This window comes from Rhagoletis pomonella, unplaced genomic scaffold (genome assembly GCF_013731165.1).
Source record: "Rhagoletis pomonella isolate Grant_MI unplaced genomic scaffold, Rhpom_1.0 Rhpom_scaffold_00004, whole genome shotgun sequence".
Classification (NCBI taxonomy): Eukaryota; Metazoa; Arthropoda; class Insecta; order Diptera; family Tephritidae; genus Rhagoletis; species Rhagoletis pomonella.
In genome coordinates this window covers 23,718,017-23,738,939 of record NW_023458558.1, presented here as the reverse complement: position 1 = coordinate 23,738,939, position 20,923 = coordinate 23,718,017, and the positions used below count along the sequence as shown (strand labels likewise).

General features: G+C 35.9%; 1 protein-coding gene across 1 annotated transcript in view; it reads left to right on the top strand.

Annotated features, from left to right (window-relative positions):
* Positions 1–8,315: 8,315 nt before the first annotated feature.
* Positions 8,316–20,923, top strand: part of LOC118737277 — a gene marked incomplete at its 3' end in the record, with an annotated part of 29,148 nt that continues 16,540 nt past the window's right edge. Inside the window, exons 1-2 of the mRNA XM_036467682.1 lie at positions 8,316–8,956; positions 10,075–10,766. The remainder of the gene's footprint in view (positions 8,957–10,074; positions 10,767–20,923) is intronic.

The following is a 20,923-nucleotide window of genomic DNA, read 5'->3' as shown; positions in this document are numbered from 1 at the left end:
AATAAAAAACATAAAAATGAGATTCCTAAACTTTCAGAAAATTCCGTAAACTTGCAACTTTCTAATCAGATTTTCACGCAGTTTCTGCCATGCAAAGAATGTTCGACAAGTTTTTTTGGGTGTAAGAAAATAACACCGTCCGCAAAAAATTGCCGAAAATACACGTGATAATAAGTGTTGTTACAAAACCTTGGCAAAACGCACTATTATTTTTTTTTACAAATTTCAGATACATACATATATTTATATATGTGCATTAGACTGCATTATTATATTTGAAGACTTCCGTCAAAAGCATTTGAAAATATATGTATTAACATTTGCGTGATCTGGACCGATTTGAAAATACCTCCAAAAATGACGTTTTTCAATGAATAAAAATAGTTTCTCTAACAAAATTATTAAATTTTTTTTTCAATGGAATCGTAATAATGAGATCTTTATCCATAAGAAACTCCATTTTTGGAAGTATTTTCAGATCGGTCCAGCTCACATAAATCTTAATATTTTCCAAAATATTTTGGTGGACGTCTTCAAATATAATAAATTTTGTATTCCCGGCGGATAAACCGAAACTTTTTTTTTTGGTTATGCAGTATAATATATGTATGTACATATGTATGTACATATGTATGTATATCGATGGCTGAGTGGAAGATCGACCTATGTATCTTGGCAGCCAGTTCGAAAACGCTTTATTTCAGAAAAATTTTCAACATCGTTCTATCTCAGAAAACTTCTCAAGAACGCTCTACTTCAGAATTTGGTTGAATAACGCCCTATCTCAGCTGCCGATTCAAAAACGCCCCATCTCAGCTTATTTTCAATGTATTTTCGTTTGAGATTGGGCGTTTTTGAACCGAATTCTGGGATAGGGCGTTCTTCAACAAAATTCTTAGATAGAGTGTTTTCCAATAAAATTCAAAACTCTGAAGTGGGGCGTTCTTGAATAGTTTTCTGAGATAGGGCGTTTTCGAACCGGTTGCCGAAATAAATCGATCTTCCACTCAGCCACCGATATGTAGATATAGATATTTAGATTCGAATATCCGGATACATATCCTAATATCAACACTATTCGGATAGTCGGATTCGAATACTCGAATATTCGGATGATCCCGATAGTCAAAAGATCCGGATAGATATTCCAGCCCAAATGTACATATAATTCAACCTTACACACAAAGATTCAGATCTAGGTTGGTGAGTCCGTGCGTGTGCGGTTAATAAATCCCGCGGGAATGCTTTTAATTTATTGCTGCCACAGCAGTAAAATGTACAATGTTCGCAGTGCACGCAGTTGGTTGCCCATGTGGAAGTAGACGTTGGTAGTTTTGCATGCCAATGTTGCTTATGTGCACATAATTGTATATATGTATGTATGTAAGTATGTATGTACATGGATTTGTATCGTTCCCTGCGGCAAGTGCTTTGCGAGCAACAACTAACCAACCAACCGACTTTGGGTGGGTTAGACGTGACGGGATAGGCAGCGGGACCATTTGTGCCATCATGATCTCATTGAACAAGGAGAATAGCTGAAGGTAAAGTGTGCCGTTGGAGACAGTAAGTCTATGTATGTACATACATTCGTAGGTAGTAGTATCTACATAGTTAGTATCTAACGTAAGGGAAATAAAATGCAACCGAGCAGGTGGCAATTGTTTGTCGTGGCATTTCACCAGTTTAGTGGGGTCTCGGAAGTGACCGTTGTCTGAATTCCCCTATGGGAGTGCCTAATTCTTTCTCATTGTTTATACAAGTACTTTGGCCATTTACAATGTACGAAAATTTGCCTGAAAAGTGTAAGTGTAAATTAAATATGTCTTAGAGTAGGATGTTGGCATGCAACATATACATACGTACATATATGTACATATGTATGTATGTATTGACATTTCCATACATGGTGGTTAGTGGAAGAGCTGCTTCATTGAATCAATTGCATGCAAAATGCGGTGTTGACTCACCTTACTGGAGTATATAAATCAGTTATATTCAAAGCCACAGCTGCGCTTCAAATAAGAACTCTTTTTTTTGTTTTAATTTGCCCGAATTTGAAAGGTAGGTAGGGGCTGAAACTTGTATTTGAGGGGTTAAGAATTGAACTCCATATATAATACGAAGTAGTATGTACATATGTACATTGTGCAATGAATTTGAGGCTAGTTGAGGCTAGTTGATATTTTTGAAGCTGCTTGTCAAACATTGCAATAGGTGCTCTTAGGATGGAGATTAAAAATTATTTGATCTGATGCTTGATTACACTTAAGGAGTGGTAGAGAGCTAAAAAATCCTCACATAGTAAATAAGTATCATAAAAAATAAATATGTGACACTCTAAAGGTTAAGGACTAATACTAAAACTAAGACTAAGGCGAAGACGAATGGATAAGGACGCTAATGCGAAGATGAATACGAATATGAGCATTAAAGCGAACTTCCTTTAGGCAATCACGAATACGAATACGAACACGAATACAAATACGAAGGTAAGCACGAAGAAAATGTCGACTGCTACTACAATAACAATAACAATTAAAATTGCCATTAGCATTAATGTACAAGCTTGAAGTAGCTAGGACTTACCGTTAATTTTTGCCAATTCTGTGTTCACGCATTTTAGACTTTCGGTATAATATTTAGTAAATCTGCGTTTTTACTTTTTTTACCATGTAGTCAGGATTTTTTTCTAAAGAACCGTAAATCATAATATATATGTATGTTTCCAAAATTTTACACAAAATATGGAAAAAGGGGCATTAACTGAAATTAGAATTGGAAAGAAGATTGAATATAACTTTTTTTTCAATTATCCGTTTGAACATGACGAAAATGTCCTTAAAATTTTTTAATTTGATTTTGAAGAATCTTAATTTAATTTAAATCCTATAAATATACGTAACGATTTAAAGGATAAACATTTCAAAGGATATTTTTTGTTAATTAATTTTTTCGATGTCCTTGCGAGAAATCTTGCCGCCCTATTAAAAATTTACAAATCTTCCCAACACACATAATAAGGCAAGAAAGGCAGTTATGGTAAAAAAAAATTGCGCTCTTATATTGATAACAATTTTTCTATAGGCGCCTTGACAGTTTTGACGCTAAAAGACATCAACGATGAATCGCTACTCGTTGCGTCTTGCCCACATGGCACACGACAACGAAGCACCGGGACCACCTCTGAGGTAACACTTTTCCTTCCAAAAAATTGTAGAAATCGGTTAACGTGGTCCAAAGTACATAAAAAATATATCTTCCGACGAACTGATAACGTTCTCCTTTTTGTGAAATCGGTTAAAAAGACTTAGATGTAGCTATGTAATGGAGGTGAAGAAGCGACGTATATTGGACCCAGGTCCAAGAAAGTTCTTGACCTAACTCTCTTTACGATTAGTCGTACGAAGGTAGATAGTTGGAGGGTGCTGCAGGCACCGTTGTTCTCTGACTACAATTACACAAGCTTCGACATTTTGATCTATCCCAAAAGAAATAGTAGGGTAATCAGAAAACATAGAAATACTAATTGGGAACGGTATAGGAAAATACTGGACGATACAAGGACTTACTCAAATCATATAAAAAAGAAAGGCATAGAATAAATCCTGGAGGGACTTCTGTTAGAACTTAGAGGAAACAAACGAGGTGGGCAGGCTCAGGAAACTTCTAACTAAGATTCCAAGCGCACCTTGACTGAATCAATTCAAGCGAGGTGTCGCTAGAAGACTTGGTCAGCACCCACTTTTTGGGATACATGGACTCGAGAGACCTTAATTGTGGGGGAGGTATAGCGAGTAAAATCCCGCCAAACGTCATAACTTCTTACAAAGTAGAATGTACAATGAACAGCTTTGAGCCCTATAAATCCTCGCGAGTAGTCGCATTATTCCCAGTCTTGCTCCAGAAGGCTAGTCACCTTGTGGCACCTTGGCTGAAGGCGATATTTTTGGACTGTTTGAGGCTGAGCTAAGTGTCTGTACTGTGGAGGAAAGAGAGGGTTGCCTCTAGAATACAAAGAATATGGTCTAGAGGTATTTCTGGATATTTCCGGAGAATTCAATAATGTCTCAAGTGAGCAAATTACTAAAGGACTTCGAGGGAAAAGCACCCAAGCTAATGTCGTATGCAGACGACATAGGAAGTACCTAGACACTATGGGCTGGTTTCTCCAACTCAACTTAACTTTGTTTAGCCAATTTTTTAGACTAAGTCAAGAATAAGCTGTGTAAAAGGTAGGCTAACTTTTGACTTAAGTCCAAAAAATGGCTAAACTAAGTTAAGTTGAGTTGGAGAAACCAGCCCTATCAGTAATGTAATGAACAGCGCCTTGAAACTCATTGACCAATGGGCATCTCGAGCAGGGCTGGGCGATAACGCAGACAAAACAGACCGTATACTCTTCACAAGAAGATATAAGGCCCCAGTGTGGAGATTCCCGAGGCTAGGTAGCACCGAGCTGTTAATTAAAGATTAGGGAGTAGACTTGGACAGTAAGCTGCTGTGGAAACGCTATGTTGATGAAAGGGTGAAGAAGGACAGTCACGCCTCTTATGCTTGCAAAAGAATTCTGGGAGTCACTTGGAGTCTGTCACCTGCTCTGATGTATTGGTGCTACACAGCAATCGTCAGTCGCGAAAACCGTACACGTAACACGTAGGGGAATTCAATTTCAGAACCCTGGGGCACAGCTCGACAGGAAGTGTCGTGAGCGGGAGATCAGGGAAACCTTGGAGCATCTTATCTGCTAATGTTCTGCACTGTGAAAAAACCGACTAAAATGCTTGGGAGCCTACCAATGCGAGAAGTTAGAGGAAAGTAGGGCCGAAATTTCTACTTAAATTCGCAAAAAGTGTTGACATTTGTGATGTCTACTTTAACGCCCAAAAACGGGCTCCAATCGGCAACGCTAAGGACCTACCGGTCTATGTGCGGCTCAACGCCGGCCAGATTAACCTAACCTAATCTATTAAAAATTTAAAGATGCAGATTTACTAGAAATGCGTTCAAATATGGGAAGCATATAGAATATTTCTCATTTCCAAAGTTTTCATGGACGATTTGGCTACATAAAGGCTACATTCAAGTTATGAACTAAAACTTCAACTAAAAGTCGGCACGAGTTATCTTTATCCTGCAGCCATAAAACTTTATGTATACTATGCTTTTTCCATATATTCTTGGGACAGTATAATGCATTTTGGCATCAATTCATTCGATTGTAGTTAGATGTTTTTTCCTTAAATTGGACGGTTCTATGATAAATCTACATAATTTTTTTACAATTTTTACATGTTTAGTCATTGCTGCAAATTTGAATGATAAATTATGTCAGACCAAAATAAGCAGCCTCATTGCGTAAGTCGCACATTACAACATCCGCATTGTTTACTGTCGTGCTGAAATAAGTAAATGACGAAAATTGTCGAAAACCGTCGAAAACTATGCAGTGTTGCCAAGTTTTTCGTTTTAATATACAGTCGAGTGGAAATTTTAGGCAATGACGTTATATTTTCGATACGAGTCGACTCTAGAGAAACGACTTGCATTCGACACGACTCTCGCAATTGTTTCTAAAATTTTAGCAAAATATGCATGTACTACTAGCCAATACATACATACAAATATTATTTTGAACGAATGTACGTACATACATACATATGTACATATTCAGGTAAAATGCAGCGTTGCTAATTACTCACAAGTTTTGCGTAATTGTACAGAAATGTCTTGAGTAATTGGAGAGTCAGAAGTTGACTGTTTAATATTTGATAAGAAACTTTTCAATAAACAATGAGCAAGACTAAATGACGCCTCACTGCGATGTGGAAAGGTAACAATGACCCAATAGGTTCCGAGAAATGTTTCTATTTTTTTTTTTTAGTTTTGCAATGGATGACATTTACTAATATTTAAACACTTTTGAATCAAGTTATGCATTAATAATGAATGGACTTGTGCGCGTGCATAAACCTATGGACATACATATGTATGTATGTATATGAGTAAATGACCCAGCGGGAAATTATGTCTCCATGAGTTTTGTCCCATATTTCACTTACACTTTCATCATTTTAAATGACGTAGCTAAAACATACATTTAATTATATACTGTGAACTAAGCATAAAATCCTATTACGGTTGTCGTCGTCGACATCGTTTTCATTTTTTCGTCAAATTCAACATCGACTTCGCTTCAACTCTAAATCGGTATTGTGTAAGCATATTGCGACGACGACGACGACACTTTATCAAAAAAAAAAAAATTAATAAAATAAATACACATCTTTGTTTTGGGTCTTTTTTGTAGCAACTTCTAGCGCCCGACAACGTCAGTCAACGTTAACAACAATATAACCTAGCCGATGTCCTGATATGTGAATAATTATTATAATTATCGAAATTGGCAACGGTCATGTCAATTGGTCACGGTCCATATATGTATAAGGGTGAATATGGCTCACACTACTGGATAGCGAAAAAAATGTCTTTCTCAATTTGCATTCCGACTTGCCGACCCAACATAAGAGCTTAGCCTTCTTGTAAGTTTGACTTCGAAGACTTTACTTTATGTGTTTAGATACGATTATTTTTAAGTGGAGGGAGTAAGCAAAATAGTTACCGCCCAACCAAAGACGATCAAATCTCAATTTTGCTGAATGCTATTTAGGTCATTTGCTTCTAGATACAGCAATACAGCAGGAAGCGAAGTCTGAGCTTAGTAAGTGCTTAACATTATCATATAACGTGCTCTGATGTTCCTGTTCATCACAACACAACCTGCACTGATGGGAGCAAACTGCTTCCAGGTTTGACAAGTTCTTCATATCCTGCATTTGGCAGTAGGAAGAGCCTGTAACAATTGTTATGTTGTGCTTTGTGTGGTGCTTTGGTTCAGCTTGTTGATATTTTCGGGCTGAAGAATTTTCGTAAATAGCCTGTCTGTTACCTGCCGTATTTACGGAGTAATCTTGCGCTCCTTCTTCGATGCTTCATGGTAGAACGAAGAAAGATACTAGTGCTATGAATCTCTGTTCTCCTTCCCTGGCCAATTTTGCCACCTCATTGCCCATGATTCCGCTATGTTCTCCTACCCAAATGCAGTAAACTCGGATTGCGGTTATTTTGAGTGTTAAGCGCTGACAGCAATCCCACGTCCGCTTTGAGGTGATTTCGTGTGCTTTCAAGGCATTGTAGATGTAGCGTATGTAGATGTGCTGACCCACTTTCTGCATATACCCTCAGGCATAGTTTAATTGCATACGCCTTGAAAGGCAGAAAAGGAGCATTGAAAATGACCCTGCTAGCTCGGAACTAGTTCAAGTCTTTTTTGGAACCATTTCGGGTTTAGTTTGGGATACAGATGTTAACACATCAAATTTCATTAGTATCTGGTACTCACGCCTTTTTTATTTAAACCGATATGCGTACATACTTCAACCTTTTCTGCACCCGACTGGCCAGTCGAAAAAAATATTTCTCCAACAAATGATGCTGAATTTGTCAAGCATCGGAAACGAGACTTACTAGACTAGCTCTTAGTAACTACTATACCTGCTGTACTAAAGCGTTCACATTGAAATGGGCTAAAGGCAGTTTCCAGTAGGGTTTGAAAGATGCTTATCTCCTTAGCGCTCGGTGAACAGGTAAATATACATATGTATACAAATGTTAGTACATACATATTTGTATGTGGGTGTATGCAAATACATACATATATATGTACATACATATCTACTCATGTGAGTAAAGATTCTGTATATATAGGTGTGTACGGCTGTCTTGTTTGTATGTATGTACGACTGTTTGTATATAAATAATTATGTAGTAGACTACTAAGTATTTACTAACTAGCTAAATCATTTGCTTATAAGTATAAAAACAATATGAAGAAAGCTTCTATAAGCTAGCAGCTGGAATGTATGTATGTATGTTCATTTCAAGTTATGGACGACACTATCTGTTGTCAAATTTGATAAAACTGAAATGAAACGAAAAATCAATAAAATTTCGTTTCCCTGCACTAGTGAGCTACTAAGATGAATTTCAGTGCAGAAAGATAAAAAGGCTGCCTTCGAGAGAGGAGGGAGAGTGCAAAAATGGAGCGATCCGGACAACCACAATTTCTCTCCGCCATGTCAGGGAGTACTCAAAGTGGAAATTCGCCGTAAAGTTGACCGCCGATGTCGGTCCGGTTTTAGAAGCAATTGAGCGCCATATGGCGGCGGTGGTAGTGTTGATTGTATGTAAAAATGCCACATTTGCCTCTACATAGTCGGCCATCCTGCTCTGACTAGGGTTATATCGGTGGTGATAGCGTGTCGGTAACCAAGCAGCCGCATTGCTGCTACACTCGCAATGTCATCTCACCGTAGGCACATTGAGAGCGAACATTTCGAAGCGCTATCGGCTGTAGGTTGTCGACCGTTGTTTGACAGCTGCAGCTAAGGAGCATAGTACTCATAGATTTGACTTGACTTGACTCTCGTCTATGCCTTGTAGTTGTCGTTGTCGTTGTCGTCGTCGTCGTCGATACTCTTTGTGGAATACGGCACCCGAAATACAAGTATAGACTATGAAAAACAGTGAGCGTGCCGTAAAAACGCTGTGCTATTCGCCATACGAGAGCCGTGCCCGCTTCTAGTAGACATTGAACTTTAGCACAACAAGGTGGTTAATATTTGGAGCGGCTGCCAAAATGTTTTGTGTATTTGCAAGAAGAAATTGAAATTAGTCAAACTGAAAAAGCACAGTCACAGTCACAGTCACAGTCGCAGTCACAGCTTGGGCGCATATACTATACAACGGGCAGCGGTAGTAGCTAGCACCACCACACACTAGCCAAGCCAAGGCATTAGCATTCAATTAAAACAAAGAAGTGAAGTAGTTAGTGGTCGCAGCTGCAGTTACACAAAAAAAGTCTGAATGTGTGTACTCGTTTGAAGTGTGAAAAAAGGTGAATATAAGTATTGGAAAAAAATACAGAAAAAGAATTGAAACTAATATTTGAAGCCATAATTCCAAAAAGTGTATGAAAAAGTTTGCTAAATGTGAAATAAAAAAGGGCAAAAAAGTGAATACGTATAGCTTTTCATGTAGTACAGATAAAAATATGTATGTATATACAAATTATGCACATATGTATGTATTTATACATATAATCGATAATACATTATAACAAAAAGAAACGTATTATGTGCTGCGTAAAGTTGAATAGAAATGAAAAATAGTTGTCTTTTTTATACAAAAGCAATTATTCAATTTTTCCCCAATGAAAATTGTGTAAAAATTTTGTATACCCTCAAAAGAAAACCCCCCTGCGTGAGTGACGTGAACTGAAACTCGTGCCGCCCCTTGTACCGCTCAGTAGCGCTCTCACGACACCGCTCCCTAAAGTGTGCGTGTGAAACTTCGCATTGCTCTAGCTTGAACGCGAATACATTTTTCAACTTCAACTCGGAAGCACCTCATTGGATCGAGCGACATTATGTATTTTACTGGATGATGGGCGCTTAAAAGTGTATAGTATGTGTGTGAGTGAGTGTGTGTGTGTGTGTGTAAATGTAACTACTCCTCACCTTTCGTTTGTGCTGACTACATCCATCCATATATACATACATACATATGTATGTATGTAGTGGAGTGTCTGGGGAGCTCCGCCAGACGACTGACTGCACTGCAGAAATCATCGCAGCAAGAAATAATTCGAACCAGCCCAAAAGGAATCGAACGGAACCAGAAGCTAAATGAAACGGCCGGCAATAGAACGTTAAGTGCGTGTGTGCGTGTGTGTGTATGTTTTAGGAATTGGGAAAAACGCTGAAAACTTGGACGTTTATCATAAGAATATTAATACTCCAAACAAAGAGACATTTATATTTGTGTATGTATGTATTTACATAAATGTGTGCGTGAATGCATCCCACACACACACACACACACACACATCCGCCTATTTAGAAAATGTATTTTTGTATGCAGCTTTCATAGAATTGACTCGTTGAAGTTGAAGCGCAGCGACACACATTTCTAAATAATCGTATCTTAAAATTATATCTAAACCCAATTACTCAGTTTCTCGCAGAAACCGAAAGGTAACATAAAGAAAAAAAAAAAAGTAAAACACGAATTGAGCAGGCACATCTACTCAGCATTTTCATTGGCTTATCAAGAGCGTGAAATTGAGAGCGCGCGTCGCCATCGCTGCCTCCTGCTCTGAGTTCAAGGAATGTGAGAAAAAACTGCACGAGTACACCCGACAGGATAATACCATACTAAACAGAAAAAAAAAATTTAAATAGCAGCAAAATTGAATGGCGCAGCAAAAGAACAAGTCGAATTGGAACTGGTTCAACCTGCATAGCAAGCTCACTATTGAGCGTGTTTGTAGCGCTGCGACGCTTTTTGGCACTTTGGCCTTGGTGTGTTGTCGAGCTTTTACGCAGGTCCTTCTTTCTGTTCAACTGCTGCGTGAGCGCGTGTTCTAAAATATTCGCCGTGTAGCTACAGAAAACACACCTTCCAATTATGCACTACATACATCTGCACTATGCAAGTTTTTTTCAAAACGATAATAATCATAACTACAAGGATATTTTACTTATGATGATGACGGTAACATGCATACGTGCTCACATACATACATACATATGTATAAGGAGTAGGAATTTGTGAATATGCTGCTGGATACTTTCGTAGATTTACGTCCGGTATGAATATGTTCAATTCGCCGCGATACGCATCGAGTACCTCCCCCCCCAAAAAGGGTACATCTAAAAGTATATATGTACATAGATATGTATTTACATAAATATAATAAATGACTGCTGCATGGCTAAAATATGGCAAGGCTATTGCTCTTGCATATTGCTAAATACCTACAAATAAGATTTTGGAAATAGATATCGAACAAAGCAAAGCCTTGAAAGCATAAAGTCTCTTTCAAAGAAAAATTAAATTACTAAAGCTATTCTGATTTGAAAAACTTCTTCCGTAGTTTAATACAAAGTCCGAGATCCAGGAATATAGGCTATGTTCAAGTTTCTCTGGTCCGCAAGGAATTTTTCCTTATCAAATTGAGTTTTAATTATTCCAGTTAAAAAAATTATTGGAATTTTAGGGAATAATTTAAAGAATTTTGGGGAAGTAAGGTCAGGAATTGACCATTCAAATGAATTTTTACCAAGTACTCTATTTTGGTTGGTAATCTTTTGCAATTTTTCTGATAAAACCATAACGCCAACACTGTAGAAATTCTTTAGTTCCTGGGCAAAAAGCTAAATTATTAGATTTTCACAAGGCGATATTGAAGTCAACTTAAAGTAAGCGAGGGAGTCCTGCAGAGATTGGAGCAAATGATAAACTGGGGGGAAGAAGGCCAGTGCCATATTCGGTATACATAAAAACTCACCAGCCAGCTTCCAAAATTTTAGTGAAGTCAGCAATCTTGTGTGTAGCCTGGTCTGATGGAGCACAAACCTATTCTGTTGATCAATTAAAAGAAGTATTCTCGTATTCTAAGTTGTCTAAAAGTGTAGAAAATTATTACAGCTTTTGCGTTCTCTTACTCAAAAAACGTGCAAATTAGGGGAAACTGAGAGTGCAAATTACATTTAGTCTGTTCGAATAAATCTCAACTGAAAAATATCCAAGTCCAGTCCAGTCCAGTCACGAATACGTTTTAATGCCCGACTTTGTCATTACAATTTTCTATTAGAAAAACACATTTTTTGTTTTTAATTTTTTGATGTTGGGTTGAGCCGCGCTTGAACCCAGGCCCTGCGTAATGGTAGCGCGCAATGCTAACCACTTCTTTCCGTGTTCGATTCTAAATTAAAGGCAAAGGGTGAGAAAATGTTGTGTTCATTTCTTAAAATGTCACACTTTTGTAAGGCAAGAAAGGCAATACTCTGCCCTGTGAAGCTTTGTCAGGGGAAATGGTTGCCCTGAAAATTAGATGGTTGTTTAAAACGAAAATATTATGAAATGCGTGACCTAGACAAGGACAAGAAGGCAAAAACATGCCTCTTTTGCGCCGGGGAAGGGCAACACTTTTTTTGGAAGAAACGAAATCACCATCATAAAACTTGAAAATAATATAAATTACATATAATTTTTAAGCAAAAAAGAAAACCGACTTCAATTCTCATATAAAAATTTAAGATTATCGTTAATTTCTTCACGATCCAATTAATATAAATTCTCAGAATTTTTGCTAATGGACAATTTTCATCCAATTCCACCAAACATTCCGTAGAGTCAATACCGGTTTTGCTATCGTTTGCGTAGTTTCATCTTTAATGGTCCACCATGATTCTTTCAACAGCGAAAATTTCTCGCTAATAACTCAAAAGGCATAAGTAGAAAAGTTAGTAATTTTTAGTAATCTTTTTTTTTATTTAGATCTTGGAACATTATATTTAATCAAAAGTTATGTTGCTGCCTTTTCGGGTTACAGCCTGTTTCTTGGAAGGTCGTTAATCAAGCCTGTGCCATTAAATAGCTACTCGCTCGAGGCGACAAACTGAAACTTGAAAAAATTGTAAATTATTTTCGATTGATGCTGCACCAGTTGACTTTCAGTTATATTTAGTGTGCCTTATTTTAATACCTTTTTGAGAATTGCATCGGGCTGCAAATGTCGGATGTATTCTCCTAACTTTCATCTTCATAATATAGCATCATGGTAAGATCGTTGTTTAAAAACAGTTGTTTTTCAAAGCGTTTTTAACTCTCTTTCCTTTGGTTGTTTCAGAATTTGGAGAACCTGTAACGTACGAGGACAGTTTTAATATAGCATTTCAAAAAACAAAAAAAAAAAGGCTACAATTTGTGATTTTGTTTGCCAGATATACGTTTTATCAGTGTTCTTGCACAATACTCGCATTCGCAAGAGCTTTGCATTGATTATTGCGAATGCGAATGTTAAAATTAATGCGGAAGCTCCGCGGATGCGAATGCGAATGCGAATATTCGCAACAACCCTGATATGTACATACTTATCTTCATAAAACGTAACCAATGAGGAAGTCTGCACAAACTGTTTCGACTACTCTTTGTACGCAATTACATACATACATATCGATAGCTAAGTGGAAGATCGGCTTATTTGGTAGCCGATTCGAAACCGCTTTATCTCAGAAAATGGCTCAAGAACGCCCTACTTTAGAATTTGGTTGAAGAACGTCCTATCTCAGAATTTCCTTAAAAAACCCCCTATCTCAAGTGGAAATATATAGAAAATATATTGATAAAGGGCGTTTTTCAATCCAATTCTGAAATAGGGCGTTCTTGAGAAATTGAACTGGCTGCCGAGATAGGTCGACCTCCCCCCACTCAGCTGTCGATATGTAGATCAACATAATTTTAATTTCTTATCGAAGTCGCTGAACTGAAAGTTCTTTCACCGGACACGATAGATAAATTTACCAAATACTCCCGATTGACCAACAAACAAGTTCGTTATGTTGCATTGGCAAACTAGTTTAGTAGAATTGTTTGAGTGTAACTTTGCCGCCACTGAGGACAAGTAAACTCCTGCATCTCCATCTATTTTCCACCACTTCCATCGCTGACATCAATATCATTTAAAATCGTTTGTTATGGTAAACCGCGTTGCTGAAAAGTAAAGTATGTGAATTTTTTTCATGACTTTATAACGGTAGAAATCAGATATACTACATATTTTAAAATAGTTTTGTGCCGTTTTTACAGGTTACCACAAATTGCACATGTTTGTAGCTGTTTTAATAAAAATGTAACTAATGTAAAGGAAGTCTTTTAAATGCCTTCATTTAAATGCATATAAACTAACTGGATGAAAATCCGTCTTTACTCAATTAACGAAAAATGTAAAATTCGCAAAATGGCTTTTAAAAGCTCGAGAATGTACCCGGTTTAAGAATATCGAGGCCAATCGCGCTAATGAAGCGCATTAAAGAATAGATGAGATGGTGAAAAGCAAATGTAATTGTTATATTGTGGTATTTTATCATTAATCAAGAGTCAGTTTAAAAATAATTATGATAAGTTAAAATATAATAAAAATGCTTAAGCTTTTCGAATTTATTACTCTTCTGTTATACTATGTATTAAAAATTGAGGTTAATTGTTAGTTTCTTCTAGTAAATTTATGCACATACATACATACTTAGTACATATGTACATGTGGATATCGATTATCTACTTCAAAACATGTTTTTAAAGAATACCGTGACCTATTGGTGATTGTGCTATAATACTTTATCTGTTTCTGTTACATACACAAGTATGTAGGGGGTCGAATTAAGAATGTGTGGACCCGAGGCTGTTATACATGTGGGGGACCCTTTTTGAATTAATAATTCCATAAAATAATTAGAAAAAAAAATATATATTTTTTCATTTTAACAGTATCGTTAATTATTAACTTTATACCACGTCTATTTGATGCTCATGTTGCATGCAGTATTAAACGACTGACCTTGGCAGTCTCGTTTATGAACAGAGATGGAATAGTATGAATATTTTGTCTTTTTGATCCGGCTTATTATATCTGCCTCTATTTTTTCACCTTTCAAAGTTATTATTTCCCTGCAGGTTTTTGATAAATAATTCAAGTGCCCACGTCCCTTATTTCCCTATTCTTTGATATGTCCGGGGGTCATTCTAAGCTATTAGCTCCAGCGCCCCACGGAAATTTCCATTATTGGGTGAATCGAGAGTCTCACCAGAGCCAGAAGAAGCTAAGCTAGGTTCCGCAAAATGTATTGATGGTGCTGACCCATATCCTAATATGCAGTGATATGTAATCTATGAAAAATTATTTTTTTGTTCTTTCGTCATGTCATGTGAGGGCCCTGGACCTGTTTTTCCACGTAACATTTTTACCCTTTGATTTTGGAAATGGGATTGAAGTACTATATTCTATATAGTACATAATATAAGCCTTGTTCCAGGTACTTCACGATTTGGGGGTTTTACGGGATTTCCGTTAATAAATTTTATGGAAGGTGGCGACCTGTAAAAACTTGCAAATCGTGAAGCACTTGGCTCAAACTTATAAAGAAGACCCAGAGTTATGAGTTTTCGACATTTAGTATCTGAAAGGAAACTCAAGAAAATAATAAATTTTTCCGCTGAATGGCGTTTTATGCTAGAAAATGATTGTTCTACACTTGTACAATTTTTTTTCTAACCTCGAAACACTTTTGGTACCTTTGACCGCCATATTGGATCTGCTATTTTGAATTTTGAATATTTGGCTTCATAAACGTCACCAGTGAACGAAAAACCCCTGTATTTCAAGGTAAAAGTTAATCCGTCAATATTTATAAAAAAATTGTAGTCACATAATGTTCGCTTAAAATTAAAACGCCAAAAAACAACAATTTAGTTCCTAGTGCCTTCTTCTTTCAAATTTCTTATAAATAGATAGTTAAAACATGAAATAATTTGCAATAGGTAATGTTGTGGCAGCACTGAATTTACGAGAATCAGCATTTAGAAAAGACTTTTATCGCCTATCGCCATAGTGTCACTTCTACGCCACTGTTGAAAGTTTATTAGACATTAAGTAAGTGGCATATATATATAAGCAAATCTCACGAGTTGTTTTTTTTAAGTGTCACTCCCTGTTTTCGGCAGAAAAATCGCTGAAGCATTTTTCTTGCATTTATTTCAAACAATGGAGTTCCAGAACCAAGCAATATAAAAAATATAACAAATATTCGAACAACTTTAGCCTTAAAACGTTTACTTAGGCTTAAAAGTACCGAAATTACAAATTTTTGCATTGTCACTCGAAAAAGTATAATTATTTTTTTGTAATAACTTTGGTAAGTTTTCAATAGAATGTTCATATTAGAGCCAAATATGGTATAACTGCGTGTTTAAATTTTCTGTCTGACGCCAGGATTTTTTTAAGTACTTTGAAATTTCTAGGATATGATTGAATAAAAAAATTATTTAAAAGATTTGGTGCATTGTTGAGTAACAGTATGGATATCAATTAAAAGGAAAAATTCTGCAAAAATTAATTTTGTGGTGCACCATGACGAATAAGTGTTAAAAATGTCCTTTTAAAAGTTTATCCTTGAAAATCTTGGAAATTCCTATTATTTATTTTTGAAATAAATATATGTCAAGGACTAATATTTAAACTACCACATCCTCGAATTCAGTCCTTCGTTTTAGATAAAAAAAATTTAAATAAGATATTGATAGTTACAATACACAAAACTGTCATTAAAATCGTTTCGGTCGTTTAGGAGGAGTCCTTTCGGCATTTTTGCACATACAAAAAAAAAAAAACTAACACGCATTCGTTAAACGGAGAAAATGCGCAACATCATACTGGATCACAAATTTTTATTTGGTTTTTGTTCTCCAGACGCCACTATCCAATTCCTATGTAGAATTGCTCGGTGATCCCGAAAATCGAATCAAATTTTTTTCTACTTATGTTGGCCTGTGTAATAAGTATTGTTAAATAGCCAATACCCGCATGTTTGCGGTGCCTTCAAACACTTTTCGAATTGTAAAACAATGACTCAATTCTATTCTACGCATAACTTTAATACGGGTATCGAATTTCAAGCAAGGAATAGATCAGTTCCTGGTCCACCTATCAGAAAAAAGTATCCTATATGTTAATCCTGGCAATAAGCTACCTGCGTGCCAAATTTCAAACAAATCGCACGACAAATAAGACCTTTTCGAATAGATCGGTCCCTGGCCCACTTAACAGAAAAAATGGATCCTATATGCTAGTCTAGGCAAAAGGCAACCTACGTACCAAATGCATTTTTTTTTTAGAGTAACTTGACTCCTGCGCCACTTATCGGAAAAGTTAAAACGTTGTGCACTCCTCCTTCTAGACACCTTTCCAAAAAACAACAACTATTCGAATCGTTCATTAAACATAGGAGAAAATTATTCCCAATTGATTTATGCTCACAATGAATTTCACAATTATTCGAAATTTTCCAAGCTTCACAACGATAAAATGCAAAATTTCGTCGGAAAAAATTCTAATTTTTCGCGTTGCTTTGGATTTTTCCGAGTTTTCAGCTTAGAATTTTCTATTTTTCCATTCGAAAGCTATTCCGGATGAATTGCACAAAAAATTCCATACAAAAAAAAAAAAATAAATTTTAAATTTTTCCAATTTCCTGACTTTCCCGGAAGGGTTTCCCAAAATTTTCTTTCGTAAAAACCTTCTCCGGGCAATTACGAACAACTAAAAAAAATTTACCAAATCGGCCCAATTGATGAATTACTATAAAATTTTCACACCATTTTTATATACCTATATAGAAGCCATTAACGAAGGAGCTATTACATTGTAAAAATTATAACAAGTTATGGTTCTGATATTAAGGCTTCTTAAAAACAACGGGCCAGGGGGATTTACCCCTTTGCCTTCTCCCTCTCGACTGGCTTAAATCACCATGCTAGTTTCAAAAGTTTTTGAAGTATTAGCTTCGTGCAGTATCGCATTCAATTCATAATACAAACATATATACATATGTGCATTGGTGTCACGCTCGGCGATGGTTTTTAAAGAAAACTTCGAATGTCGCCATATCTATGTATATAAAATTTAGGGCATTGATTAAAGTCATTTTAATCCCCACGTAAATCATATAAATTCCTTACTTAATAAAATATATTTATACAAATACTGCTGTGCATTTCTTTGCTCATTTGAAAATCCACTATTCGTGCAAGAAATGAAAGCGTCGCGTCTACACTTTTTTTTTTTATTCCAATATTTATAGCATATCTGCCAGTTTATGTCAGTAGAATGCATGAAAAAATGAAATGGTACGACGAGTAGAGTGGAAGTATGAGTCCAACTATTTGGTGTACTGCAACTTGACTGCATAAATTTTAAAATTTATCATCCCTCTGCTGTCGCCTAATATTGTTGGAACTTATTTATGTATGTATGTACTTATTATATGTTCATCCATATTTATGTTTTGCGCCCAAAGAAGACACCTTTAAATGGAGGCACATTTATGTATGTACGTGCATATGTATTCAAAAGAATATCTTAATGTAGATATGTAGATGTGTAGATATGTATTTACCACATTGTATGAATGTACATACATATTAAAATAGGCCTTGTCAGGTGTGCTGAGGCGCCCTAAAGCGTCTTACTTCATCTGCATACGCTGTCCCTCCGAAAATGAAACTAAAATTACTGGTATAATTTTGTAATTTATTTTTTAATATAAATTTATGTATGCATTTTAATATAAATACCTCGCGACCAGTGCCGGTGACACGGTAGTCTTATTTACATTCATACATACATACACATAAAGACATTCTCTTATGTTTATATTGTATGTGTGCTTGTAATATCATTTTGATGTGCTTATGTAAAAATATATATCACTTCAGAAACACTTAACTTGTGCCCGTTTCTCTCAGCATGCATAAATGCATACATACATATGTACATATGTATAAATACCTACGAATGTATAGAAATGTATGGAAACCAACATAAAAATGTATGCAAAAGTTAGGTTGATCGATTTAACAGATACTGTATTTTAGAACAGATACTGTATTTTAAAACCGCTATGCTTAAGCAAGCTAAGGTGAAATAAATTGTTGTAGCTATTAGTTACTTCTAAAAGATAATAGGCCTGCAACTTGTCAAGCCACACCTCTTTGAGATTATAAAATATCTTTGGTTCCGACTTTATTGGATTCTTTCAAAAACCAGTTGGATTATATTTTACTCCAATAAGATTTTTCCTTGCCGTACCAAGCCATTCGCGCAAAACAAGCCTGGAACAATTCATATAGAAATCCAATTGAAATTGAACTCATTTGAATTAGTATGGTGAATGCAAAATCGCCGACGAAGTGGATGTCCAGGCTAGTTTCCATGTTTTCTGTATTCTAATTTCTCTGAGCAAACAAACAAGTTTGGCATCTGCGGTAGATGAGAGGTGAGAATTGTGTACTCAAAAGTCGCTAGCATCCAGGTTCGATCCACACTCCCATCCATTCCTCAAAGTAATCTTTGTTTTTTTTTTAATTATACAGGGCGTTCTAGACCTCAAAACCGAAAGTCGGTAATACGATTATTATTTTTTCCACAATACATCATACTCCTACCCTGTCGGAAACACAAACAACAAAAAAGAAGTCATATTTTTTCGTTTTCCAATAAAAAAAATTTTCACTAATTTAAGAAGTCCAGGACGAGAAAAAAGTTTCAAACAGAAATTACGTATTTTTAGCCTCAGAATCCGAGTCTGTAGTAAAAACATGGATGTCTAATTTCCAAAACATGGACTTTCGAATAGTTTAATCCACTTCCAGTCGAGATTGCAATTCGATAATACCACCAAACGATAGAACATTCCCTATTTGGTTGGTAAAATTTGTGCGTTTTGCAACAAAAACATTTCCTCCCATTTTATTGGGGGGCGGGCGGTCTAGGACACTATATATATTTTATTTTATTTTATAATCATTTATTTTACTTTTTTGTTTTATGTTATTTCACATAATTATTTTTCAAGTGAATTTCAGTATTCTGAGTTGAATTTTATTAAAAAAGCTCCCAACAACTATAATTCAAATATTTTGCTGGCGATGGGACTAGAACCCTCGACCTCGCAACTCGCTTAATCCGATACAATCAGGATACAATTTCGAACAGATCAGTTGCGTTGTTAATTCGGATAAACGTTGCCGTCTGTCTATGCAATTACATACATACATATGTCAAATTAATAAAGAGCTTGTAGAACAAGACGAAAAGTCCAGCAAGAGATAGGCACGGACGCGAATTTGCAAGTTTCACTCCCAGCTAGTGTCCACGCTTGCCTTTCCAAACATAGTAAAATTTTATTGAATTTTTTAAGTTGGACAAAATCTGGACCTAGCTTGTGTATGTATGTATGTAGTATATTTCTTTTTATGCGGACTTCAAGATTCGTTTCAATTTATTTGTCATAATCACTATCGGGTTTCCTACACCAAATATGGTTGCGATTGCACTCCGATATAAATTATAAAGAATGAAATAGTAAGGGTCTTCACATCCACTTCTTATCAATTTTATCAACTGTGAACGTCCTTTTCAGATTCCTTTCGTTAATCAGGTAAACTATGTTTATGAACAGCTGGTTCGTAGCTTTTAGACTATAAAGAAATAAATGGTAACAGAAAATTTAATGAATTTTACTTACTCGTATGTGTTATGCCTTTCGGCAGCGACCGGATTTAAAATTGAATACATATCGAACAGCTGATCAGTTTAACAACTCTCAGAAAAACTATCGAGCTTGCAATCACTATAATTCGATAATTGGTAAACCGATAATACAATTATTAGGCACAAATAAAATATGTGAGAAAAAATTACCGAACACCGGGTCACCGAGTGCCAAGCTCGATGTGAAGACCCTTAGTGTATTTTTGAGCATAGTTTTTGGCACGATCAGTGTTGCCAGATTCAAAGTTTAACTCTAAATTACAGTTTTTTAGGCAAGCTTACAGTTGTTTAAATTACCTCCAAGTATAATTTACATTTTTAATTTTGGAATTGTTAAGATCAAAGCGGTCCCTGAAGTAGACGCGTTTCTTAGTTTGAAACAAATGGCTTCAGCTGGCTTTTGCATTCCAGTCAACACAGTAAATGTGGAAAGAATATTATCCCAAATCAACTTGAATAAAACAATAACTAAATTAACCACAAATTCAAGCACGCACTGGTATTTTAAGAGCCGTCGGCATTTCTCAAGAATTATCTCAAGAAATAACTTTCATTATCTATATATTAATACGCTAACGAAATCCCATACAAATCTATTCCTCCCTACTGCTATGAATTTTAAAATCATTTAACAGAATGTATATTACTCCACCAAACAATATAAGTGACCTAGACTAGACGATAAACAAGTGC